Here is a 19,349-nt window from a genome sequence, read left to right as displayed (position 1 = left end):
CAATTTTCATGCTGTATTTAATTACATGCCCACATTTATGCTTCTTCCACAAGAACACTGCCTTATTCAGTGGACAATACTGTTTTATTAAAACCTGGTTTATACTGTGGCTGTATGTGTGACAACAAGCTTATTTCCTGTGTAGTTCCTGAAATTCTAAGTTTCTTTCTAGTGTTCATTAGAGAGCAATTTTAAAAAAAACTTAATTAATCTTCACCAAACATTCCATATTATTGGGGAAATAATGGTGTCAGTCACACCTGCACCAGCTAACTGATCCCAGCAATAAAAAGAATCATTTCATTCCTATTAGTGCAGCACACTCCTATAGCATATGAGGTTATATGGAACATGAATTTGCAGTGAGGCAGCCCACAGTAACCAAACATCAGCCACCCGTTGGCAGTACTTAACATTTAACAGTGCAATGCTATTAACTACAGAGCAGCTAGTGCAGATTTAACATGCTGTCTCATTCCAATAGGTTGTGGGGCCTGAACTGTCCCATTTAGAGCGAGCACAAGTATCTCTACACACACAGCAATCAGTACAGCAGACATGCCCTTTGATCCATCTCTGCCACAAATTTCTGATGCAGCCTTTAGCAAGACAGTGCTGCTGTTCTTTTCCTGTCAGTAAACCTGGGCCAATAATATTTATCTCCCTCTAGCATTTAAGAATGTGAAGCAGAAATTAACCAGTTTGCAAAATATTTTTAACATGGAGGTATGTAAAAAACAAATCTAGGCTATTATATTAAAAAGCAACTGCAATTACATTTGTGTGTCCCTGATCTAGGCTAGTCAAGGGACTGAAATATTCAGGCCACAGATTGTGAATGTTCCAAAGATTCTGATTTAACACTGTGATAACTTAACTGTGAGCCAAACCAACCAGCGGTGTGACTGCAGTGTATGGTTGATCTTACGTCTCAGGACATAACGTGATAATTAAGCTAACAGATCCTTAGGAAGTAACACCATAAAATACTAACTAGTCAGGCAATTCTTAGCTTGTGTCTGGACTCAAAGACTCAGTACCCAGCAAAAGCTGGATGTGAACATTCAGTTATACGGTTCCTGTGGTAATAAGGTATTACATTAATGGTATGTCATCCTTAAACAATACACCTAGTATCGCTCTACCATACACATAGATGTTGCCTACTGGTGCTTAGCCAGTTAAGAGCATGCGACAGTTACTTTTCTTTTTTCTGATGGTATGCAAAAATTATGACTTAGAATTCAATTCTCTAATCATAAAAAACTGCCACGTAATCCTTACAGCCAAATTAATTATATTTCAGTCAAAGCTCTTTCAAAATAGCATCCTTGCTAGTCACATCTCCTTCAAGAATTTAAAGGCCTGACTACACAGTATGCCTAGTTGTAGCCCAGGGAAGTACTACCCAAGTTCACCTCCTTTGGATGTGCCAGAATAGTCCAAGTTTCCTACACACTGGTGTGCAAGGATAACCAGTTACTGAAACATCTTCTCCGGTGATAAGTGCATGAGATATCCAACAAGGTTTTAAAGAGAATTTAAATTTACCCATTAATTCAGTAAATGAGCTTAACAATTTTGGATTACAATTATCAGACCGTAAATCAATTAAATATTTTCAGCATAAAAATGAATATAGTGAAATCTTACAGGGATGACCAGTAGGTGTGCCTCTACCATGGCAATGAACATCGACTCATATATTTGTTTTGTCTCTCTCAACCAGCATATATATCCGTTTGAACAGTCTATGTACGTAGGTAGATGAAACTTTCATTTTTAGTTTGACTCAATCCTGGTTTTGAATTTCCCAATTTGACTTCAGCGTATTTGTTGAATAAGTACTTCGAAGATTATTCTGAGGAATTATTAGACTAAACTCAAAAACTAAAATAAGCAATTTTAGGTTTTGACAAATTTTTAAAAAAGCAACAGAGGAATTCAGTTGATTGCAAGTCCTACTTTGATGAAAGAATAAGAAGGCAAGAAAGTTAAAGCAATGGATTAACATTTAAGGAATGTTTCTCTCCAGGACATTGCTCACGCATGCTGGACTCCTTGTGTTTATAATGATAGATGCAGGTTAGTCCTTTATCTACAGCAAATCACCCAGTGAAAGATGGCATTGCATCTGTAGCATGCCTTTAAATGTCTAGCTAGCAAATGTCAGAACTATTTGATCTGGTTTTATAAAATGAACTTTCAAGACTTTGAAAGATAGTTTACACTTTGAAAAAGATTAAAAACTTCTGTGTTGATCTCAAATAATAGAAAGAGAACATTCACATGCTTCAGGGAAAAGGAGGTGCACTGCAATATGAACATATAAAACCAAGCAAGTAGTCTAGTGTTTCCTCTGTGTGTTTTCCAGCACAAATTTAAGACAGACATGGGCAACATAAATCCTGCTTAACATCTCTTGCTTAGCAACACAAGATGTTTGATAATGCATGGGATATTTAGCACTAAGATCCATGCACCCAGACTGACATAGAAATGAACAAGGAATAAAAACCACTGAGTTTTCTCTAGAAAGAGACAGCGCTATCAAATTGCTTAACTGATTAAAGTTCCTAAGCACCATTTAAAAATAACATAGGCTGAGCTTTCAGTGTGGCTTCAGAACTTACATGCATAAACCTTTTCCAAAAACATTTATCTCCTGTTTATTCACCATATAATGCAGTTCTGTCTTAGTCCACTGCACCAAAATCCTTGCTGAAAGATGATTCTTAGATGAATTGTACCACAGTAGCTACCAGTACACATCCATTCATAATATGCATATCCTGGTAATAGGATGCCAGCAGTAGGAACTAGCACTAGTAACAAGCTTGGGTATGTAAGCACTTTATGAAAGAATTAATCTAGAAATTTTCATTTCTCTTTCAGATGAGTACTTTCTACCTAGTTAAGCTGCCAAAGTATGTGCAACTTTCAACCTTGCCAAATAATTGTATCCCCACTGTAAGCAGCAGTACAACTCCTAGCTTTCCAGTTCGCTACCACCAGTGACTTATCTTGAGAAACAATTTCAAGCTTAATAACAAAAGGTGAAAATACAGAAGGGAGAGCCTGCAGCCGCTCTTCTATATTTATTCTACGTTTACCTAAACAAATCATCTGGACCTACAATTACAAGGTGACTCATGTAGCCAAGGACTTTAAACCTGTACATCCAAAGCCAACACATTTAAGGCATGACCTCTCCAGTGGCTTCCAGTGTATTTGAGAACAACATGGAAACAGTCTTGGGTGAACTAGGCACAGATAGTTACACCATGTCTGCATTACCAAGACACTGTGACATACAGAGGATGAATAAAAAAAAAATTTTTTTAAAAAGTCATGTAGCATACTGCTTGAGTATTAAATAAAAAAATCTCTCCACAATATACAATAGCCAAGAAGGAAAGAAACAGATAATGACTTGAAACAAAATGTAGTTTGAATTAGCTGATATTTACAAAATGAGCAGCCAAGGCCTGACACCTATCTGATGTCACTTAACAGCTTTCATACCTGTGCTGTTTAAGCACGTAAAGACCTATTGCTTCTCTAAATAAATGTAGATAAATATGTACATATATTTTCAAAGTAGCTACTGAAAGGATACCAGACTAATGTTAATACATTCATTGAGAAAAGGTTTAGGTATCAGTTAGTTACAAGCCATTATCATCCCAACAAATTTATGTTCAAACTAATAAGCTATATGAATTTATTCCATACTTGACACAAACATCTAAAAGTTTATTAATATATAGATTAAGAGATAATACCAGATTTAGTCAAGAGATATATTCCCCATTGAAAAGCATACAGGAATAGCTGGAGACTATACACTTCCTCTTGTTAACTACCTCCAAAATAAAGATTTTCTGCAACAGTGTGGAAATTCCTAGAAAGTTTCTCAATCCAGTAATTCCCAGAAAACACGAAGAATCCTACAAAGCCCTTTAAAAATTCTCCAAGTTCACAAAAAAAGTCCCACCTCACAGTAGAAACATTGACTTTCAGGAATTCCTAGAAAGCATGGAAAAATGCCTAGAAAGACTCTAAATCCAGGAATTCCCAGAAAGCCCTCAGATTTCTAGAAATAACTCAGAAAATTCTAGAATGCTTCTATATCCAGAAATTTCTAGGATGCACTGGAAAATTCCTACGAACTAGAAATTCCTATGCCCTGTCACAGAACACATCAAGAGAGCTTGGAATATTCTTGCGAGTCTCCACGTGGTAGAAGAGTGCATGTCACAGACATTGCACGAGAAACGTTGAAAGCCAGTATCTACCACTTATTCTAAGACAAGCAAGAGGGCTCTCTGGTTAGGTTAATACTTGTGAAGCTTGATGAGCTTTCATGAATAGCCACATTTAGGGAGCACAAATTAACTGGAAAATGCTGTTTCTAATTCTTTGTTTTCTGTGCAAACCAAATTCTGGGAATTTGTCTGATTGACAGTATATTAAGAAAAAATGCTTTCATAGCTAGTGTTTATATTGTCTTTGCAATCAAGTGATGCAATTCTACAACCACAAGAAAACATACTTTCAAAGAAACACAAATTAATTAAAAATGCAAAACAAACTAAACCAAAAGGTAATAGAAGCCATTTATGCGTGTGTGTGTGTGTGTGTTGAAGCACTATAAATTAAATTTGTTAGGTAAAAATCTAACAAATAGACTGCCATAACTGCATCCAGAAGTTTCTGTATGTTTTCATCACATATAGCACACACAGAGAAGAAAGACACCATCTTCATCCTTATAATAGGATACACCTTTAAAAGGCTTATTTTTTTAATTCGCTTTGGAGAAATGTGTTCTATGGATATTGTTACAATAATGTTGTGGCCAGATCACCAGCATACAACAGAAAAATTATGGTCCAGTTCCAAGCTTTATCCCATACTTTTTGAATGATAATGGGGAAAGCACTTAATGCTTATATTTCAATTTTCTTTTCACAAGGATGTACAGTATTGCACTGTCAGTATAGCACTGGTCAGTTCATTCCTGAGTCCTGTCTCTTTTTTCTCAACCAGTTTTGTGGGCTGAACCAAGCTTAATAGGTAGTAACTCAGGACAAGGACTCTTACAACTGCAGTCAGCTATTATTAACTCCTATTTTAAGGTGCCCTGATACTGTAATGTCAGCCATACAAGAACCCCAACACAGAAAACACGATGTGGAAAAAAATGTCTGAGCTAAACTGAAAAAAACCAGGTAGGTCTCATTCCAATTGCAAAAAAGCCATTTACCATTCCTAAATATTCTTTGTTAGGAGAGCCATTGAATAAAAAAGGAAAAGGAGCTGTTAGAGTATGTTATATGGTACAAATGAGAGCACTGATAAGAGCAGACAGGAATGCTAATGACTACTAATAATTAATATTTAGCATTTCTAAAGCCTTTTCATCTGTAGACCTAAAAGGCTCTTCTTAAAAGCACGCAACTGTTACTCTCTCCATTTAATAGATGAAGGAGGCAAAGAGGCTCTCCAATTTATTTGTATTAAAAAAAGTGTACACTGATAGTGCCTAGGGACCTGTCAAGTACAAGTCCTGTTCTTCCAGGTTCTGTGCCAAAATCTTGTAATAAAATAGCTGCTGCCTCAAACAGTTTACAACTGAAATAGGCAGGACAATGAAAGGATGGGGAAAGAGGTTTAACATAAACATGGCATTAAGCATACAGTCCTTTTGGTAAGGTTTTTTTGGCGGGGGAGAAGGGTAGGTGGATTGAAGGAGGGACTAAAAGAAACATAAGCAAAAAGGGACACTGAAGGAAGTGAATGCTGGACTAGACAGAATTTAAAAGAATTATCAGGGAAATGTGGAATGTTGGCAAGATTAGCAGAGGGAAAAAAAGCTGGTAAATCATAAGGCAGAGGAAGTTCACCAAAATGGGCAACTCTTTGCTGTTTTTACATGAACTGAAGCACCTGTATTTGATGTCTCCTATTAGCCAAACTGATGCAACTCTTTTGCTGGCTCCTCTCTGCAGGTACTTTCCCCAAAGCTGCATGATAATGAATACCCTAGTGACTCTGAAAGAGGACTGATCCAGCAATGATGATGGCTACCTCCACTCAGTGTACCAGGGTAAAATTTGTTAAACTGTGCATTCAGCTAGGGCAACTAATTTGCTGGAGCAATTAGGAAGTGAATTAGACTGGACATAGAGAAATATTTCCGTTTCTTTGTATATGCATTTGTGTGCATGACTGCCCCCAAGTATAGGGGGTCCTTTGATTTTCCAAACTAGCGGATGTTGCACTAACCTGAAAGCTTAAGAGGGCCTACTCAACTGGAAGAGGACAGTTTGATTAGACAAAGCCTATGTCTGAAGAGTTGTGGCAACAGACAAATGCCAGGAGCAAAAATGCACAAAATATCCATAATGTAAAGCAAAATCCTAAAAGTTGTTATTCACATTACAGCAGTTTTTAAGACATCCCATACCACTAGGCACTTTACAGGTACATGTTGTGAAACAGTCCTGCCTCATAGTTTGTCATCTAAACAGATATGAAAGACAGAGACAAGAAAGAAAAATAGATGTACAGAGCAGGCCAGCAACATGCCCAAGTCACGTAACAACCTGATGGCCAAGAGGTAGAAATAAAACTTTAAAAGTGATGGTATGCTAGTCAGACAATTAGAAACAATTAAACTAGAAAAGTTTAAGAAGCTATTATTTGCTACTGAGACATAAGCTTTAGGCCATGTGAGCAATCCTGATGTATTTCTGTCCAGACTGTCAACTTAAACTACAACTGCAAGTGAGCAAGTGAAACTATAACTTAAAATGAGAGGAAGTCAAAACACCACTAGAAATCCAAACTGACACCAATGGTCAAATACTACGTGTGTGAGACAATATAGACTGTCTGAATACTACAGTAAGTGTCAGTGTTTTCACATAGCAATACTGGTCTGCTAAAACAGAGGTGCAACATATAGAACTATATCATCTACATAAAATTCTTTGACATAAATCTAAAATGGCATCATAAACTATTGTATTCATTTCACAAAGGCACATCTCTTTTTCTTCCTTTTTTGTGCAACAGATACAAAAAAACCCCCACAACATTCCTTCCAGTAAAGTCGACAGTAAAACTGCATAGTCAGAAAAGGACAGACCTTTATAGGGCGAACACAGAGTAGGATGATTTTCTGGAAAAGTCTTTAAGGAAATTAGACTGAGTAGTCATTTGACAGTGACCTACTAATGAAAACACATAGACAATGAGATTCTCATACTGATTGAGCAGAAATAAGTACATTTTGTTACCTTTGTGTTCAACATTGCTGGAACCTGCTGAAACCCTGTGTCTGATACTAGCATCTACAGCACAGGTAGGGTACAGACAGTTCAGAGAAGAGAGCTATTAATAAAATGGTGACTCACGGGGAAATAATTGTGGAACTCAAACTACCTGGACTAACACAGAAAGTATCAGCTTGTTACATTCCGTGATGACCTAATGGGAAACAAATATTTGACAGTAGGTAGTTCAGCACAGCTGACAAAGACATTGCAAAAAGAAAGGGAGGGAAGTTACAGCTGGGTAAGTTTAAATCAGAATTCTGTTACAGGGAGGGTAATGACTTGCTGAAGCCACTACCAAGTCTAAGTAGGCCCACTATCTAAGGTGTAAGATATAATCTCCAAACCTGCATATGTAGAAATGAAGATACAGGTTTATCGAAAGGATAAGCTTCAGCTCAGAGAAGAATCCATTCAGTAAGATTCTCTGGGTTATGAGTGCACATTACATTGGGGACAGAAAAATGTTCAAGCTTTACAAGCTTCTATAACGGTAAAAAATCTGCATTTTGATGGTAAAACAGAAAAATAAATCATGCCTGGACTCTAACGTGGGCCCTTGAAGAGATCGATTATATTCCTACCATCCAAACTTATATAACATAGTTTAGCATTTCTCTACTTATGAGGCCAAATTTTCAAAGCAGTGAGTGGGAGGTACATGCATAAATCCTGTTACTTGTTAACAGTGGTTTTGCACATACCTTCCATGATCCCCTTTGGAAATTTAGCCTATAATCTCCACTTGTGTAATGTGTCTGCTGTAGGTGTAGACAACACTGACGTAAAACATTACTTGCTATCTCTTCAATTATGCCAAGCAGTTTTTCATTTTCTTTTCCTTTTTTTTTTTTTTTAACTGAATATTGTGCTCAGGTCTGTATAGTAGTTCTGCTTGTCAAGATACAAGACCTTCTACATTCCATGTTTTGATTTCCAAGGCTGTGTACATAGAAGGGGGCTGGGGACAGAGGAAAGAATAATTTTTCAATTCTTTTACTCATACCAAAGTTACTGTATAATGATGCCTGCTTACCAACCAAAAAAATCAATTTCATATCATGTTTCATCACTCTCAAAATACATAGTTTTTCAATCAAAAGGAGGCATTGGGAATTAAAAATGGGAGCAGCTTCCTTCTCTTTCTACTTAATGCACATATTAAGAGATGGACAAAAATAGATGGAAAACTTGGGGAAACAAAAATAGCAAGCCTAGCAAAGCCACATAACTGGATTAATTCAATCGCTATGACATTACAGGAATAGGCTCTCTGTTTTCAATGAATTGCAATAAGAAGTTGTGGCAGGAATCATTCCTTGTGTTTTAATGCTTAGCAGAAGTAGAAGCTTAAAAGCCATTGTGATTTTATTTCAGATTTTTATGTTGAGAATCCAGCAAAAGTAAAGTTTCAGTTGTTGAGTCCGTTTGCCCTTTTCTTTTCCCCTCTTCTGGCAAATGCATTTTTAGCTGCCATAGCTAGAGTCAGCTGCCTCAAGGGACACCCTTGAAAAAGTCACAGATCATCCTACCAGTATATAAATGTTCCAAAATATGAATAGAATGTAATGATGTATTATGTAATAAAAGTTGTCACATCTTTGCTTAGACAAATAGCTGTGCAAACTGAATATTCAAAACACGTCAAAGCTAGAGCTGGCTGAAAAATTTGTAGTGAAATATTTTTATTCCATTGCAAACTGATGGTTTTTCAAAACTCTACTGTTGTGGAAATATCTTTATTTTAACAAAATTTTGATCAATGGAGATTTCTCATTTCTACAATGGAATTTCTGACAAAAATCTATATACCATGATTCTTTATGCTGGGTCATGCCAAGATTTTTTCCAGTCAGATACACCATTTAGGGGAGAATCTGTCTTCTTCATTTGTGGAAGAAGTAGTGAAGGTCTATCAACATTCAAAGGGTATTTATGGCCAGATTCCAGTCCAGTTCTCAGAAAAATTCAGATTTCAATCCATAACCTAGACTGTTCGAGACAGTACAGAATCACAGCACAAGTAACTACATGCTTGCTCTGTGAATGACATGAAGAATATTAGAAAACATGTTTATAAGAACAAAGGCTAAAAATGCAATATAACTATGGCCTTAGACTTGAAAGCTCATAAGAGCAGAGGTTTACCATGTTTGCATATATCAGTCAATCAAATAATCCAAACTATAGCCATAAACAGAGAATGACAACATCCAAAACTACTGTAGTGTTTTTCTCCTGCAATTTGTTAAACAATAAAGTCTCAAAACAATTTTGTTAAGAAATAAATTATCATTTCATTCCTTTCACAGATGAATAAAGGCCTGGTCCAGAAACAATAATCAAACTGCGGTACTTGTCAGGGCAAAATCTGGAGAATTATGTATATATTTGAAAGAGACCTTCATCACTGGTCTCTTTCAAATGAAGTACATCTCACCATACATCCTATGATAATCTCACAGAAAAACAGCATATAAGCACTGAGCAGACAAATAATATATGAAGATGCTTTACAACTTGTTCATTTTATTGCTTAATCCTTAGAAGTAAACAATACACTTTAGGCAATAAATACAGTGCCATATGGATAGGGAGAGATAAAAGACTGTCAGGAATATTGCCAAGATTGGTGTTTCTCTACAGAGGATATAGTATCTACAGTGTTGCCAAAATAAAACAGGAACAAGTGAGGACAGAAAACCATCTGGGCAGATTGCAGCAAAACAAAAAAAATATTCTATACTGAGCTAAAATAAAAGAGAGAAAAGAATGAATCCAACAATCACAATCTAATAAATTCTCTATTATTAATTCTTATATCTGAAAAATATTATTCAATATCCAAAACTGCCTTAAAAGTATAACTTTTGTTTTTCTATTTGCAACAATTTCTATAATGCTATCAAGAAAAAATATTTTTGCAAAACACTATTTGTAAATATTTGGCCAATGAGCAGTCCTTTCAAGCTTTTGACAACGGCAGTTGTATTCCTACACTCAGATTGAGTACAGGATTATTGTTAGTCTCGAGGGGTAAAGGGTATCAGTATGGTCACTATAGTTTGTTGTATGATTTGTATCTAAATGTATATTTCTGCTTATTTATACTAAATCTCTTTGGCAAAATGACTTAAAATTACTCAACTAAACAACCAAAAATAGCTAGCCCAAACAAATAAAGGACCACGATCCAAAAAAGAAAGACTGCTCCAGAGTCTGTACAATTATTAGCCACCAACTGGATAGAGCTGCAAGTACAGATGGGTATATAGCTCATACGTTCCTCACAGCTCTTCGTGACATTCACCAGCTGTCATACGACAGGGAAAGATATCCCTCCCACCTATAATTAAAATCACTGTTGTTGTGTGGCTACTGACATTGAATAGCCACAAACGTACAGATTTGCACTATCACGTCACATTTGGTTTGCCAATAAATACATGACAAAAGTTGAAAAAGGGATGCTTATAATTGGATTTTTGTAGTCCACATTGAGATGCCCAAATAAGTAACAAGGAATTCAAACAGTTAAGTACCTAGATGTTTCCATTTTCATCAGTAAAACACTTGACCATTAGAAGAAACACATGCAAAGTTGTTTCTTTCAGTTCATATCTTGGGGCATGCTTCTGTTAGCATATGAAAGTGCTTCTGTCTATTTTTTTTTTTATTTCATATTGACTTCGATTTTGTTTTACAAAGAAAGAAACTACTCCCTTCTGCCCTCCTCTGCCCCAGCCCCTCGCAAAACTAACAACATATGCCAGAGGCTCTGGGATAAAGCAAAAACTCAAATGCCACTTCATGGTCCAGAAAATATCTTCAAACTATTTCTGAATGACTCATTATGGATGAGGGAATTAGACTGCACCATGCCTTTGTGCGCGTCAGCATTTCCTATGCTTACCGATTTCAAGATATACAGATCTCACGATATGGGTTGCTGAGGAAAAGGAAGTATCGTTGCAGCTTATAGGTAAAACCATATTTGCCGAGGGCTGCTATGTCACATCTATTTGTACAAATCTTTTAGAAGGAAAATCTCATCCCTTAGGTCTCTAATTAGGCCCTCTCCAAGGCTTTGAATGCCTCCTTGAAAGTGCTGAGCACCGTCAGCTTGTAAACTGAGGACACATGGCACCCTCCATCATCTGTTCTAAGTTTGTCTGCAATGCCAACTCAATTTGCAAATGCTTATTACTGTCTAAGAAACTATTGATCCCAGTTTCTTCTTAGGACATCTCTGCCAGCAGGATGAGACATGCATGTCCTCTTCATCTACTTGAGTGAGTCAAGTTAGTTTCAACCACTGAGGAAGAGAATTTAGCTAAGCTGGCTGACTTTACACTAAAACAGATGATGACCACACACATTCTGTTCCACCTGCAGGAATTCTAGGGCAGAAACCTCTAGCAGAGAAGCAGCTGGGGGGAAAGCATAGGGAAGGATTGGCGGGAGGGAAAATGACAGGAGCATCTCCAACCTCTCCAGCTAGAAGACAGCATCTGGCTATGCCTTTAGGTTGTCAGAAAAAAACATTTTTTCAGTCATTGTACAAGGCAGAATGAATCTTAGCATTTAATTGTTCAAATGCTTATGGAAAAGAATAAGTGAAAAAATGACTCTAAATCTTTCTTAATATAGCTTACAAAAGATAAACATAATTAAACACTTAATTGTATTGCTTATTCTCATTGATTTAGTGTTGAACTTGGAAAACCCTGCCTTACATAAAGAAAATAGGGGTCAGATTAATTAAACTCACTGTTGTGGTCAGTTGCTGTTTCATAAATATTTGTTTAAAGGTTTTTTGTTGTTTTTTATTATTATTATTTAGCTCTACAAATAAAAAGCTTGCTTATAACTCTCCATGAAATATCAAAATATCTTTGTCTTAAGAATCTGCTGGCGTTGAGCATTTGGGTTCTGAGCGTTTCCAGCATTATCAGGTTAGAACAGAACAAACAGACTAAAGTCTGACATCAGCACTCTTCCCAGCAGGATACACTACTTTTTTCATTAGAATCTTTGAGCTTGAGATCAGACACAGGGAAAGATTAAAACAAATATGAATTTAATCAAGGGATTCTACTTTCCTGGTGTGGGAACAGGAACATGCTGACATAAATAGAGGACGAAGCACTAGGGCGTCTGAACCAAATCAAAGACAGCTTGCTTACCACTAACTGCTCAGATGATCCATATCATAACAACAAAAAGAAAAACAATTATTTATTCTTTTTGATGTTGCTGCTCAGAAGTAACTTCCTTTTTGAAGAGAGCAGGGTCAAAGCCAAGTTATTGTTTTTGCTTGAAACTTTTTCAGTGAGGGACTAAAAGTTATTAGGTATGACTTACTTTGGGGATTTATGTGGGAAAGTTAGAGATGTTCTTTTCTTATGGGTAATAACTTGGGGAAAAAAAAGCTAATTGTAAAATGAACTGAAATTTCATTGTTGTTATGGAAAATCAGTCCACTAAAGAAAAAAATAAAAAAGCAGATAATGCATTGAAGCCTTCTAAAATAGATGGTACACAGCCAGCTCTCAGCCTGAGCTAATGGCCAAAATCAAGCCTAGATACTACATAATGCTGAGAAGGTCCTGCAGTTAGAGATAAGTATGTTCAGCATTTGCAAATGAGTGGGTGCACAGAAAACTCAGAGATTTTTTCTAGTGCACTGCAGATTTAACAAATGGTCATCAAAGTCTCTTTTGATCTAATAGTCATTGCAACTAATAAAACTAATTAGAAGGACAAAGTCAAATAGGATAGGCAAAATAAAGTATCTGCAAAAAAGACAGATTTCGTGATTTGAAAGAGTGTTTTCTGCTGTTTAAGATTAAGACTCTGTCCTCAACCTTATAAAAGACACAAAGACAAATCATGTCCAGAAGAGTATGTATGTTAAATTTATATTCAGAAATAAATTGAAGAGTTTACATTTGCATAACACACAAACAGTAATGATTATAACATGCTTTTTAAGTATACAAGCTTACTTGTATAAGTGCTAGGCTTTTTTTTACATTTTACAGATGAGGAAATTGATGTTAATGTTCCAAGTGGGAAAAGAATCCACAGAGTGCTCAGATCTCAGCTAGAGACACATTCATTTTGCCTTATAGCTGCAAAATTATGTGACACTGATATTGAAGAGAAAGAAACCCAGAACACGAACTCCAAGTAAGTGGAACTGCAGGTTCTTAGCACTTCACATGCCATGTAACTTGTCTCATTTTATTTGCAGCTCATGTCAGATATTTGGAGCTTAACATTACTTCCGGTAGCTACCATACTCCAGCCCTCCTCCCACTCCCACATTTTAGAAGGGAACAGAGCAGGTGCAGAATTATTATATGTTTACTTTATTGTAAAGGGAGATTGAAGTAATAATGTATTAGATTAAAATCTGGTTGCATTTACTAAGCTACAAATTCAATTATAAGGGGATTTCACACCAAAATGGAAACTCAGCTTACAACTTGAGTTAACATGGCATCAAGCCACAAACCCCACTGGGTACACTAACCCCAAATTCAGTCATGTTCAAAAACAGATCACAGCTTTTCTGTGTGGGCAATAGTGGAGTTGAGGCTAAAAGCCTGACAAAAGCTATCATTAGTGATGCAGTGAAGATGACATACTTTAAGAGTGAAAATGTTTCTCATTCTGCATAAGAATAAAATGAAAATCTAAGTTCATTTCACACAGAAGAAGCCAGAATCCATGCGACACGTGATACCTAGTGGCAAACTCAAACCAGCATGCTCCATGGCAAGTATACACTTAAACAAAACACATCCTTGGGAGGGCAGAATCTAGTGTTTCTGCGCTTCCTAATAGGTGCACTAATCCTTATACGGCATTTCCCAACTAATTAATTCATGAACCTATAAATATTAAACATGGCAATTTTACAACTCCAGAGTAAAACATCAAAAATGTTATCTTAGAAAACATTAAAGATTTTTGTTTGAGATAAAAAGATTTGACAAACAAAAGAAGCACAAAGCTGACAAGAATACTGTAGGGTCTTGGAGACAGACCTGGTGAGAGAACGAAGGTGCTTCTGAAGCAAATTTCCAGGCAAAGTTCCCATTAGTTTGGTTTCCATGAGGAGTAAGAGGGGCAAGACCACAAAATACAGAGAGAGAGAGAGAAAAGTGAAAACAAAACCTGAAGAAATTGTTTAAAATTATAATAAATAGGGTCAATTAATACCTCAGACATCAAGGAAATAGGGTATCTACAGCATTTAGGAGGAGAGCGAGCCATATATGAATAGCAACAAAACATGCAAATAATAGTAACTGGAAGCTTTTTATCAGTAACAGGAAAGATGGTTGAAATTCAGTCAGTATACCTGTTTGATAAGAGCCACACCTAAGTATATCCTGGTGGTAACACCGTGCAACATGGGCATTCTTCTTCTGGCTAAAAGTTGGAAAGGCAGATGCCTCTGCATATGCCATTCCAGTAAAGAATACCCTCTGTGCTCCCTGCACCCGATTCCTCTCTTTTCTCCAGGAGGAGGGATACTGTACTGGTGATGAGGGCACAAGCCACTACACAGAGCAGCTAAATCAGAAAACAACCTTGAGACATCTGATGGGGAATATACCAGGGGTAAAAAAAGAAAAAATATCAATATTCGACCCCAAGAAGCTACATGTCAGCAAAGCAGACCAAAACTATTTTAAAAAAGCAGAGTTAAAAAGAGACAGTGAGGAAGGGACAAGAACCATGCTGATGCAGCTGATTTAGTTCAATGTATAAATATAGAGGTAAACCAAATGCTTATTTTTAAGAAGGCAATTTCTAAAAACCAGTCTCATTTTCAGCGTCTATAACTGTCCTGGTTTCAGCTGGGATAGAGTTAACTGTCTTCCTAGTAGCTGCTACAGTGCTATGTTTTGAGTTCAGTATGTGAAGAATGTTGATAACACTGATGTTTTCAGTTGTTGCTCAGTAGTGTTTAGACTAATGTCAAGGATTTTTCAGCTTCTCATGCCCAGCCAGTGAGAAAGCTGGAGGGGCACAAGAAGTTGGCACAGGACACAGCCAGGGCACCTGACCCAAACTGGCCAACGGTGTATTCCATACCATGGGACGTCCCATCCAGTTTAGGAACGGGGAAGTGGGGGGGGGCAGGGATTCACCGCTCGGGGACTGGCTGGGTGTCGGTCGGTGGGTGGTAAGCAATTGCACTGTGCATCATTTGTACATTCCAATCCTTTCATTATTGCTGTTGTCATTTTATTAGTGTTATCATTACCATTATTAGTTTCTTCTTTTCTGTTCTATTAAACCATTCTTATCTCAACCCACGGGTTTTGCTTCTTTTCCCGATTTTCTCCCCCATCCCACTGAGTGGGGGGGAGTGAGTGAGCGGCTGCGTGGTGTTTAGTTGCTGGCTGGGGTTAAACCACGACAATAACATAGCTTCATGAACACATCAGCAGTGATTTTTTAAAAAGTGGGCCAAAGACTAGAAACCTGTCATACAATCCAGGCCACTATACCAAGTCTGGCACTGCTGACAAAGAAACAATCCCTCAGTTGTCCCACAGATGTGATTTAGGAGACTTAAACACATTATTCAGTCAAACTGTTTGATTTTTGACATATCTGATGCCATTAAGAATGTTACAGACTGCAGCAGATTCTGGAAATGGTTTTGAATTAACGTTTACATTGTATGAGGAAAATGTGGGTCCTTACTCAGCTAACTGACAGATCAACAGCTGGACTTGGCAGATTCCATTTCACCTCCACAAAGAATGAGAGCAAATGATAACACAAACCAGCAAACAACTAAATAACATGACCTGATCAGCTCTTAGACAGTGAAGACAGTCATATAATATGATGAGTATTTACAATACTAACAGTACCTGAATCAAGATGCCTGGGAAGACTATAATGGACATGTTTAACAAAAGCAGCAGTCCTTTGGGTGTGACCCATAATGAGAGTTAATTTCAGTGACCTTAGTAGTCACATATGATGTACCTGTGTGTACTCTGGAACAGCGTGCACAAAAAATACTTTGGAGGCAAGACTGCCTGGTGTTGGTACATCCACATGGTACAAGATAGCACTGTGTAGAGATGCCTACCTCAATTCCAAAAACTGTTGAGCTGTCGGCACAGAATTATGACTGAACCAACAGACCTCACTGCTCAGTAAAGCTAATTCACTCAGACTTACATCACCCAGATATGGCTGTAATTGCTTCTGGCTATACAACTAGCACAGCTGGTACTCTGTTTGGGATTTCTACATTGTCCTCTACTGTACACCACAGACATTCCAGCAGTTTGTCCAAGCTTCACCTCATGACTGATTATCACAACTTAGATTATGCAGCCTCAAAACACTGCAGTCACTCGTGATTCACAGAATTCAAATTCTGACATCTGTTCTTCAGCGGGCGTTCTCCTGAGCACAAACCAGCACTTCTGTAACAGCAAGATCAGATGTTCTTGTTTAGAGAACACAGGACCAAAGATCATCCTGGCAAAAATTTTTGTGATGCCATTTTTATCTCCAGCCTCTCGAGACATAGGATCTTCCCCATGTTCCTCATTTAAGTCCCAACACAGGGCACAGACACATTTCCATCACTCCAGCAGAAGTACAGAATACAAGGTCCAGAACTTCTGCTTTTGGACTCTGAGCTAGGGGAGTTTTCCCTGCAACAACACTCAACAGGAAGCACATCTCCATTATATGTGACCCACAACAGCAGAGGGCAAAGGAAGGGGTGAGAGAAATAAAGACTTTTGGGATCCCTATCCCTCCCTTTCAAAAAAGTATAATTAGCCACCTTACTGCAGGACAACCCTTGAACACGGAGCACAGCCCATGTTAGAGATCCCTGAGCTATTCCTAAATGACTTGCTGTATCTATATGGTACAATCCCATACAAACATGTTAGCTTAGATTCTCAAAACAATATAGCTGCCTTGGCAGGATCCTGCAGCTTGAATGCAAGACTCTGCTAATGCAGCTGTTCTTGGCATCAGGGATCTCTGATCCCTTCTGTAGCATAGGTAGCCATTTTAATGGAAGAGGTACATGAATCCAGAATGGGAAGTATTATACTTGCTGACACAGAGGGTTGTGAATGAATGGAAGGAAATGTTAACTGAAGGAGGCAAAGCAAAATTAGAGACGATGCCTCTAATGCAAAAGCTCCAAAGGGCAATAACTTCTCCTGGTTCACTTCCGCACTACTCTGTCAGCCTTCTTATGTGTAGTATGTGAAGAACATGTACTCATGGCATAGGAAGGTAATGAGAAGCCACAAGCACTAACTTAAAAATAAACAAACATGAAAACACAAATGTGATGAGAAAAGTAATTTCAGTCTAGTAATAACAGGAAAGATCTGAGCTGGCTATTGGTATGAAGAATGAAATTTGAGGAACTGTGCAGCTAGCAGGCAAGAAAACCTACTCAACTCAACCTGCATTCCACCACAAGCTACAAGAACATTCCCATGCAGGACATGCGCCTGCATGGGAAAAAGGCCATCCTTACTGGAAATATAACTAGCCAGGGGGTTATGGGAATTTCTCCATCTGCTCAAATGGGTTTCTGTGCAGTAGAATCTAAATACATTTTTGGTGGATTTATTTCAGGTAAGAAGAAGCTTCTGTAACAATTATCCATTACTGCAACAGTATAAACAATCGACATCTATTTGCCTTGCTGCGAATAAAGCCTTCTTTATGATCCTTTTGAAAAGTCACACATGAAAAATTTGATTGTATTATTTTTCTTTTTACAAAATCTTTGTGAGCTCTTCTCACTAAGTTGTGAGATAAATATTTTTATGTCTTTTTTTAAAGAAAACAATAAAAAAGTATAAATGAAGAAATCTTAGCAAAAAATGTATAGGTTGAAAGCTTACAAATTTAATAAATTATAGCTGTGATTAGACTATAATTGTATAAATTATATATGTGATAGCAATACTATTTTATAATTATTTCTATATCTTCAGGATAGTTTCATCATTATCAGAGTACAGCTCAGCTTATTCTACAGAATACACAGCCCAAATTCTGCACTGCACGATATCCACTTAGCACCAGTTCAGCACTTCACTGCAATGCAGTAAGGTATGGTCTTATACTTCCGACATTCTAGAAGAATCATTTTATTTTCTTACATATATTCTTTTAAAATATATATAGATGCTATATACATATATTCATATATAAATAAAATGTAAGATCTATATAGTCTTATATCTAATAGCTATCTTTGGCCATAGGATTGGTTTCCTAGGAACTCTAATAGAAGGTTGTAGTGAGGTTTATTGAATCCAGCTGGCCTATAATTGGTGAAATACTTAGATTAACTTTACACAGTTATATACATGCAAATTGCATTCTCATCAAAGATTTATATTTCTGTATCTACACTAAGTACTAAAGATCTAGTGTAAAGGATTGCACAATTCACAGATAGGAAATGCCAACAGAAAGATGCTTGTGTAATCCTGAGTCAAACTACTATGCTTTAAGGCACAATCTTCGATTACATGATTAAATGTCCTGAAGACGCCGGGCTCTTTCAGTGTACATTATGAAAGTTGTTGGCTTATTTCAATAAGGATTAAATTATTGATTATATAGTTCCAGACCTTCTTGAGCAGTGCCATCTAGCTCCTCACTACACAGGGAATGTTCATTGCCTCAGTGGATTTTTTTGGTGTGATGCTTATCACCATAGTAATTATTTCACAAACAAATTAGTTATGTCTTCCTAATACTACACTGAGATATAACATGGGAATAGCAGAAAACCCCCAGAGGTTGTGGGTTCTTAGAACTGAAAGGCCAACCTCAAATAAGTCAAGTCAATAACTGAGGTAAGATTAAGAGGTGGGCAAAGCATGATAAATGGTTAAACAAGAGGAGTCTCAGAAGAGAGAAGCTGGCGTCTCATGGCTTGGATAAGTGTACTCTTCGCTGGGTGAAAAA

The sequence above is a fragment of the Harpia harpyja genome, chromosome 9, assembly GCF_026419915.1.
Source record: "Harpia harpyja isolate bHarHar1 chromosome 9, bHarHar1 primary haplotype, whole genome shotgun sequence".
Classification (NCBI taxonomy): domain Eukaryota; kingdom Metazoa; phylum Chordata; class Aves; order Accipitriformes; family Accipitridae; genus Harpia; species Harpia harpyja.
The sequence above is the reverse complement of the archived record's forward strand: the minus strand, read 5'-3'. Positions refer to the sequence as shown.